The 9,142-nt window shown below is 33.1% G+C and overlaps 1 long non-coding RNA gene across 1 annotated transcript; it reads left to right on the forward strand.

Annotated features, from left to right (window-relative positions):
• Positions 1-3,028: 3,028 nt before the first annotated feature.
• On the forward strand, positions 3,029-3,487 carry LOC117281017 (uncharacterized). The gene is made up of 2 exons (XR_004511600.1): positions 3,029-3,102; positions 3,432-3,487. It is a non-coding gene; the product is annotated as an uncharacterized lncRNA (long non-coding RNA).
• The last annotated feature ends 5,655 nt before the right edge of the window (positions 3,488-9,142 follow it).

Consider the following 9,142-nt stretch of genomic DNA (forward strand, 5'->3'; position numbering starts at 1 on the left):
TAGATGTGAATAATGCCTTCCTGCATGAGGATTTGCGGGAAGAAGAGTTTATGAAATTTCCAGCAGGGTCAACACCGCTTTCACCCAATCATATCTATCTTTTGAAAAAATCACTATATGGACTGCGGCAAGCTTCAAGACAGAGGTATGCAAGGCTCACTGTAGCCCTAAATTTTAAAGGATATTCACATTCTTTAAATGATTATTCTTTATTTTTTAAACAATCAGCAGGAAGGATTACTATCATTGCAGTTTACGTTGATGATATTCTAATCACAGGGGATGAATTTATTGAGCAGGCAGACCTCATTCCTTCACTCTGAATTTAAAATAAAGGACCTAGGGGATACACATTATTTTTTGGGATTTGAGATTATAAAGGAAGCACATGGAATAATTTTGACTCAAATGCGCTTTACCTTAGATCTCTTGTCTGAATTTGATTGCATGAGCATGCACCCAGTTTCTTCTCCCTTGAATCCTACTCAGAAATTGTGAGCAGAGGCAGGGACTTTGCTCCTAGATCCCACTTATATCGTCGGTTGTTAGGAAAGTTGAATTTCCTAACACACACTAGGCAGGACTTGTCCTTTGCGATGCAACATTTTAGCCAATTCATGCAAACGCCTCGTCAACCCCATTTAGATGTTGTATTTCATTGCCTCAGGTATCTCCTCAAGGACCCAGGATTAGGGCTTTTTCTGAATTCAAAGCATAATTATCAGCTCCTTGCTTTCTGTGATTCCGATTACGGATCTTGTCCTCAATCTCGCAAGTCCATTAGCGGGTTCTTCATCAGCTTTGGGGGTTCTCCCATCTCCTGGAAATAAAAAAAATAAACCTCAGTGTCATTATCCTCTGCTGAAGCAAAGTATAGATCTATACGGAGAGTCACAACATAGGTTACCTAGTTAGTGCGTCTATTGACTAATCTTTCGATTTTCCCTCCATTTCCAATAGATCTCTTCTCCGACAGTCAGGCCGCCATTTACATCGCAAAAAACCTGGTATTTCACGAGCGTACCAAGCATGTGGAGTTAGATTGTCACTTTGTCCGACAACAATTTTTGGTCGGAATCATCTCTCTTTCTTATATTCCTTCACGTTCTCAAGTGGCTGACATTTTTACTAAACCCTTAGCAGGACCAGCACACAACTCCATTATTGGCAAGTTGGGTGTGGTTACACCCCCTCCAACTTGGGGGGGGGGAAGAGCTGGTTGTTTGATACAAGACACCATGACCGAGAAAGTTGGAGATGAAGAAGAAGAAGAGACAAGGAAAGAGAAATTGTAGCTTTGGTCTGCACGAAGTAAAGCTTGGTTATATTGACCAAAGCTCTTTATCTCTTTTTGATACAAAGCAGCTGTCCATTTTATCCACATTGTCCATTGTTCACTTTAGTGCATGTGAGCACGTGACCCACAAATAAGGATAATACATTTATTGAATAAAGTAACCGTTTTTATATTCTTTTATATACTGTATAAATAGCAGGGAATGAAAAAGTAGAAAACGACTTTCCATCACTGTCTTTGCTTTTTCAATGTTCTTACACATCATTTAGATTTCATGTTGCATTGCATTAACCATTATTTTGCATGTATTATCATTAACTCTGCACAGAGCACATGAGCTGTGCTTATATTCACACAAGTAGAAAATTACAACTTGCTTCTAGAGCTTCCCATAAAATATATTGGTAATTGAAAGTTTGGTCAACTTTTTTATTCTGATGATGGCTTATTTTGATATATTCCTGTTAGTTATAATAATTGTTGCTTTATACAGAGGTTGTGCAGAAAATTTTCATAACTGATTTCGACTACCTTTTCCCCCCCTTTTCAATACAAGATTATTTACCACATGATAGTTTGTTCCGGTTAATTTTTGTTCATAGAAAATGTCCTAATAAGTGCAGAGAAGCATCTTTGATTTTTTCATCAGCAAGACTCGCCGACGTGCCAGAATTACGCCAACTAAGAAGTGTATTTACTGAGATATATAAAAATTCCCTTGAATGTTATGTTAGTAAAGAGGTACTCACTCATCTTTTCACTGTTATAATATTTGTGCTTGAACATACAACTGTAACTTTACTTTTTCCCTCTAGCTTTAAAAAATATAACAAATTTTCTTTCTTGAAAGTTTGTTCAAAGCTTAAACTCAATAGATACAAATGAGATGAAGCTCAGTTGATACAAGAGAAAACATTAAAATTTGGTATATAGTGAAATTCCAAGGCTTTAGAGCAGAATCTTTACAATCCACTTGAATCAGAACAAGTAAGCATTGATTAGAACCTCATAATCTCCTCTGTTCTTGCATCTAAGCCAATTTGAATTGTTGTTTAAAAGTAAATTTGACCAGTAAATAATTGAAAGTAGTTTTAATTCATAAAGTCTTATTCCTTAAGTCAAGTATTTAACAAAATAGAGAAAGGCACATATGTTGTAGAATATGGAACCCACGACAAGTCAAAACTCTTAATTAGGACTTGATCCCAAACTAAAAGATAAAGTCTATCACAAATTGACAGATTTAAGATAATCATAGTATCTTTTTTTCTTTCTTTGATCCATCATTTGCACTGAAGAATTTTCAAACTTTTTGGTTGTGGATGAAGGTTTCGACAAATTCTGAGCATGTCAAGATGAGCTTCCTCTGTAGTCCCCTCCCCCCTACAGTTCTTTTCTTATTTTATTGAGCAAATAACTTAGTCGACGAGAATGTTAGAAAAATCTCCTTTAAAAAGCATAATAGTGCTCATTGGAACAAGTTAAAGGAACCACTTTGCCACCGAGCTCAATCTTTAAAAGCACATGGTCTTCTATTCAATTTTTTCTGTATCAGCATTCCTACAATTTTATATTTGAAGGTTGACTGATGAGTAGAAACTGAGAATAAATCAACTGCTATTTTCAATCTTTGTCGATCAACTGGTTTGTTGATTTGATGAACACGTTTTGATTATTACGTATTTGGTTTTACTGAATTTTATCACGTACAACTTATATTTTAATTTCTCAGGCGTGGGTAAGAGTTGCCTCCTTTTACGTTTCTAAGATGGCTCCTTCACCACCAGTTTTATCACCACTATTGGGTAGTTATCCTTTCCTTTCTTTCTTGACATTCTACAGTTTTTATTTTCATATCTTGGCATTTTTCTTAAACTGCTTGTGTTTAAATCCTAAAGAAAAATATGTAGATGTAACTGATTACAAGTGAAACTTCACAATAAGATAGGATTCTCATTGAATAGCAATAGAGAACATCTTAAACTTAAATGTAAATTATGAAAATGTTCAGTAACATGGTCTCCAACAGGATTAAGAATATTAATGGCCTCTATAAAAAATATATGAGTATAGATATTTAGATGTTTTCTCTTTTTCTGCCAATTTATTCCAATGCAAAAAAAATCGTTCATAGTATTGATTTCAAGATAAGGACCATAGAACTTGATGGCAAACGAATCAAACTGCAAATTTGAGATACTGCTGGCTAGGAGCAGTTCCGAACAATTACAACAGGTATACATGTAGGTTTTTGTAGTTAATGGTTTGCCTAAAACACAAACCATGTTAGTCCTTTATATGCTGCCTTTAACTTGAGCATTCATCCTTCATGAATACTCAACTTTCTCTTCTGTAATGTAGGTTTCTGCAGTTAATTGAGAGAAACATATACCTTTGAATGACTGGCATTAACGCTATGTAAAAGAGAACTATCACTTATCGTGAAGTCAACTGAAGTGTGCGATATTGAGCTGCAATTATGGACCATGTGTATATGAACTGGAAGTGAATTTTGGGAAATCTACTTTAGCTTTTGCCTTATTACAGTTACCCAACCTTCTCTGCTAAGTGCTAATCATATTTTTGTGTATAAATATTGGTGGTCCCTAGCATAGATACAATCCTATGAATTCATATATTTATTTTTTGATTTAATTCGTTTGAATGTGATCGCTAAATTTAGTTTACAATAAAGACATGTTTCTACTATATCATTTTTTTCCTTTGAAACAATTCGCGCATCACGCGGGTACGTATACTAGTAAAATAATAAAGAAATTACACTTAAAAACTAATTCGGAGTAGAAGTGAGACAATACCTTTTATAAGCTTATCCTCCATAAAAATCCTTATTGTTTAGTTCCAGCGAGTTGTTAATTCTCTTGTATTGCATCTCTCTGATAAGTTTACTTGCATTTGTTCATGTTATTTACGTTACTCCATGTCTACCACCACCTACAAATTAAAGAAGGCGAGAAATCAATGGGAGAAAATTATTATGAACAATGAAAGTTAATAAATTCTAAAAACATTTTAAATGATTGATGAAGAAAAAAAAAGAAGCTAAATGCTACATAATCGTTTTAAGCATTTAATTGGGAGAAGTAATCTAACATGGGAGAGGAAAAGAGTTTCTACCTTCCTTTTGATTAACATGAAATATAAAAAAATGAAAAGAGAAAAGTACAAAAATATTAAATATTTATAGACTTTGTAGAATGAAAAAATTAAAAAGAAATGTGCCAAAAATATATATTTTTTTTTTTTAAAAAAAAAAATCTCGACCAAAGAGAGGTGAAAATCACTTTTTTAAAATCAAAATTCATACTTCACAAAAGTACTAACAAAAGCTTAGAAACAAATCAGCATTAGTGGATCATTCACATTATAAGGGTTTTGCTTGGGATGATAATATTTACAGGACTCAAGCTGAGCCAAATGACTTTTATACATGCAAGAGAATTTGTTAATGGAATTATCTGATGGAATGTAATGTTTATGAGTTTTTCATCAAGCTTAGTGGGGAAGCTGTTGCCTGTTGGAGCCTTGTGACTAACCTGTTTGGCCAAGTTTCTGGGAGGTCAAAAGTATTTTTTTTCCTTCAAAAAAATACTTTTAAAAAAATTTAAGTTGTTTGGCCAATACGGAGAAGTACTTTTGGCGAGCAGCAGAAGCATTTTTTCTGCTTTTGGGAAGAAGCAGAAAATTCTAGCTTCTTCCAAGAAGCAGAAGTAGAAGTAGAAAATTAATTTATTCAAGACAAAACTATCCTCATCATAAATTTATATATTTCAAATTATCCCTTACTAATTTAAGTTTTTTCTTTTCATTTTTGTTTCTAGTTTTTACCATTCTTTTAAAATTAAAGATATCATATACATGAATCATATTGTAACTTTCCAAAAAATTTATTGGTTTTTCTTGTTTTCAATTTTTTCTTTGTGTAATGTCTTGAAACTTTCCAAATTATTTTCTTCTCTTTTCACACTAAAGCAAATTATCTACATTCTTCTTTGGATTATCAATTCTCTTACTACAAATAATCATTTACAATTTCTTCTGTTATCTGCTATTAGTTCATAAATCTTTAAAATAGTTATCAAATCTAATTTGTAAAAATTACCTACAAATAGGTAATAAATTTATAATTGCTAATCTATCTATATATTATTAAAAGAAGAAGAAAAAGCATTCACCTTAAGCCGAGTAGCGGATTCACAATATGCCACCTGGCAATTTAGGACAAAGTTAGTAAGGTTAGGTAATAATTAGTTTTTTTTTGAATTTAAATTTAAAAATAAATAAATTATACATTATGTGTTGTTAATAATTAGTTACTCTTTTTGAATTTGAATTTAAACATACTTAACTATTTTTTAACGATTTTTTTTATATATTTAAAATTATTTCTATTTTACGCTCAATGTCATCTTTCAAGTTTGACACTCGGAATCATCTAGTTACAATTACCATGACAATACATAATTTCATCCGATGTCATTCTTCTATCGATAAGAAATTCAACTATTATGCTAATGAATACATTACTTTATAGATTGGGGAAGGAGATGGGCCTTATGATATTCCTTTAGAAATACAAGACAAGTCTTCTACTAATATGGAGGCGTTGTGTGATAGAAGTAGAGATGAAATTATTGAGAAATATTATCATGTGTGAGTGACTTTACTTATTATTTCACGGTGGATTATCAATATATAGTAATTTGTGGAATAGACTTCTAATTTATACCGAATGGTGTATTTTGATTATTCAAATCATCATGTAACAATAAGTAATTATACTAGAACATATTATGTGCTTTGGTATAACTATGTATGTAAAATTGATTTAAATATTTAATATGTTTGTTTACTTTATATTTTATATTTTAATTATATAAAATAAAAAATAAAAGTCTCTTACGATAAATATTTAAGTTCATTTTTCTCTTTAATAGAATTATAGGACTTTGGTACTATTCTTTTTGGTTATTTGACACTCAAAAGCACTTTTTAGAAAGATTGGCCAAACACAATTTGTTTACCAAATGTTGCAAAAAGTACTTTTTAAATGAATTGGTCAAACACAAATAGTTTTTTTTTTCAAAAATACTTTTGAAAAAAGTACTTCTAAAAAAAGTATTTTTAAAAATAAGTAGATCCTGGCAGCTTGACCAAACGGGCTCTAAGCCTTTACGGTCTTATTAAGTGCAAGAATTTCAAGCAGTGCAACATTAATACTTTAATATTAAAATACCTATTAATAAATATTAATTATAGGGATGGGGAAATTAGCTAATTATCTAAAAAAAAACAGAGTTAACGTAGCAGGATTAGTGGAGACAAGGGTGAAAGAGCATAGAGCACAGGCAGTATATACTAAAATTACCTCAGGTTGGGGATTTGAAAACAACTATAATCATGCACATAATGGTAGGATTTGGTTACTCTAGGACAATAATGCCTACAAGATTGAAGTTATGAAGGAAGAAGCACAACTTATTCATTGTAAAGTGATGAACATGAATCAACAAATAGACTGTGAAATGACAATAGTCTATGGATACAATACAGTGGAGCAGAGAAAAGATTCATGGCACCAATTGAGTAGTTTGTCTCAAGCAACAACTAAGGCATACACTGCAATAATATTCAATAAGATGTTCCTTTTTCGATTAAATACTATAAAGAACAAAATCACAACTATATTAAAGCTCCTCCAATAAATTCAAGCAATTAAACATTAATCAAATCGATAAAGAACAACCAAGTCACCAAATCATGTCAAACCCTAAGGTAAACTACTCCATAGTTATGGAGGAAGTCATTACAAATAAAATTAAAGAGTGAGAAAACATCAATCTAACGTTACAATCCAAACTACTATATTGAATTGATGGAAAAATGATGAAATCCTGTGTCTTGTAGCCTCTAATGTTCTCCCAAAGCTTCCAAGGTCAAAAGTCCTCTCAAAATTCTATTTTTGGTGTATTTATACCATATAGGAATGGGCTCGGACGAAACTATCCTTTCCAAACCGAAGTGAAAAAATTGAACCGCGAAAATACACTAATGTGTCGCACCCGACATCCCGCTAGTGTAGATTTTCATAGAGCAGATTTTTGTCAGACAAGCCATTTTACACTGCCGCGCGGCGCCCCATGCAACGCGGTTGTGATGTTTTCTCAGAGTAAATTATTTTCTCCACTTTTTGATATCCAGACTTGGTTTTCGACCCCCTAATGTGATCCCGGATTAATTTTTTGGGCTTTTACTCAGATTTCAAAGCTCCAACTTGTTCAATTTAGCTCCACATTATCTTAATAGCTCGGAATCATTTCCTGCAAGGCATAAAATACGTAATAAGTATAATTTAATATCATTTGAGCTCAGACACATATAAAATGCAGTAATTAGAGAGCAAATTATGACTAAAACAGGGGTTTCTAGCCTACCAACAACACCCCACTTAAACCATTGCTCGTCCTCGAGCAATCAAACTACACTTCACGTAGAGATGACTTTTTTATCGAACAACTTCCTTAACGCATCAAGCGAAGAATATTTAACGTAGACTAAGCATCCTATCATAACATCCTAGCCTCAAGACTTGACTCTCAAGCACCACGTATTTTCCAAGAACTTGCTCACTTACTCTAACATAGAGGTCGATGACATTACCTTTCCTTCGCAAATCATGTGCCCTCACACTAAAGATAGAGAGTAGTTCCACACACAAAAAAATCAAGAACAAATAGGAACTCAAGATAGACAGAATTCACTCACTCTCTGAATCAAAATTCATATGCCACAGAAGATGCACCATATGCTTGCCCGTAGTGTAACACTCTATTAATTGAGCTCATTCAGTCAAAGATCAAGTAGGACTTTATTTTAGTTGTAATGTAGGCTGCAGGACGGATATGATACATTTGGATATAGTGACTACACCTCTTTAAGCACTTTAATACATAAATATTAGCAATCTAAACCCCACACTTGTATTGAACCAAACCCCAACCATCATACATAATAGCATCAAGCTCCTAATATCTTTAAGTACAAACAAGATGAGAACTACCACTAGCAAGGAATCAATTTTTCTTTTCTTTTCTAAGTTCTGATATTTTTAAGCAAACTCATTTTTTCCTTTCAATTCCCTAAAAGTGGCTCTCATAATTTTTCAAACAATGCAGCTTTCTCTTTTTTCAATAGTTCCACCCAAAAATCCGACCATACCTCAACTTAACTTTTACAAGCTCATAAAAAATTCAAGTTCTCAAGAGAGGTAAATGGTTCAAACAGATAGCCAATTCAAACAAAATGGATTAAGCTTGTAGTGTGGTTGCCAAAGAACTAGGATTATAGGCTCAACGTGGCTAACTAGGATACACAATAATTAGGCGGGTCATAGGCATATAATTGGCTCAACAAATAGAATGACCCACCCGGTCGTTGTGAGCATATGCATTCCGTTCAACTATTTGAAGTCTTGAGTAGCATTGTATGATGTATTATGACTTGTGTGAATCGTCGGTTTTGGTTTCCAGGTTATTTGAAATTGATTTGGAAGAATGAATTTAATGAGTGAAGCTTTAGAGTTGGAAGAATTGACCAAGTTTGACTTTTTAGTATTTGACCTCGGATTGGAGTTTTGATAGTTCTGTTAGGTCCGGATGATAATTTTGGACTCGGGCGTATGCCCAGATTTGCATTTGGATATTTCTAGAAGGTTTCGGTGCAAATTGGCGAAAGTTCTGAGTGATTGAGCGTGATGAGTGGGAGTGTGAAACTGTGATATTGAGTACTCTGAGAGTGTGAGTATATGAGTTCATCACTGTGGTG

This window comes from Nicotiana tomentosiformis, chromosome 11 (assembly GCF_000390325.3).
Source record: "Nicotiana tomentosiformis chromosome 11, ASM39032v3, whole genome shotgun sequence".
NCBI lineage: Eukaryota > Viridiplantae > Streptophyta > Magnoliopsida > Solanales > Solanaceae > Nicotiana > Nicotiana tomentosiformis.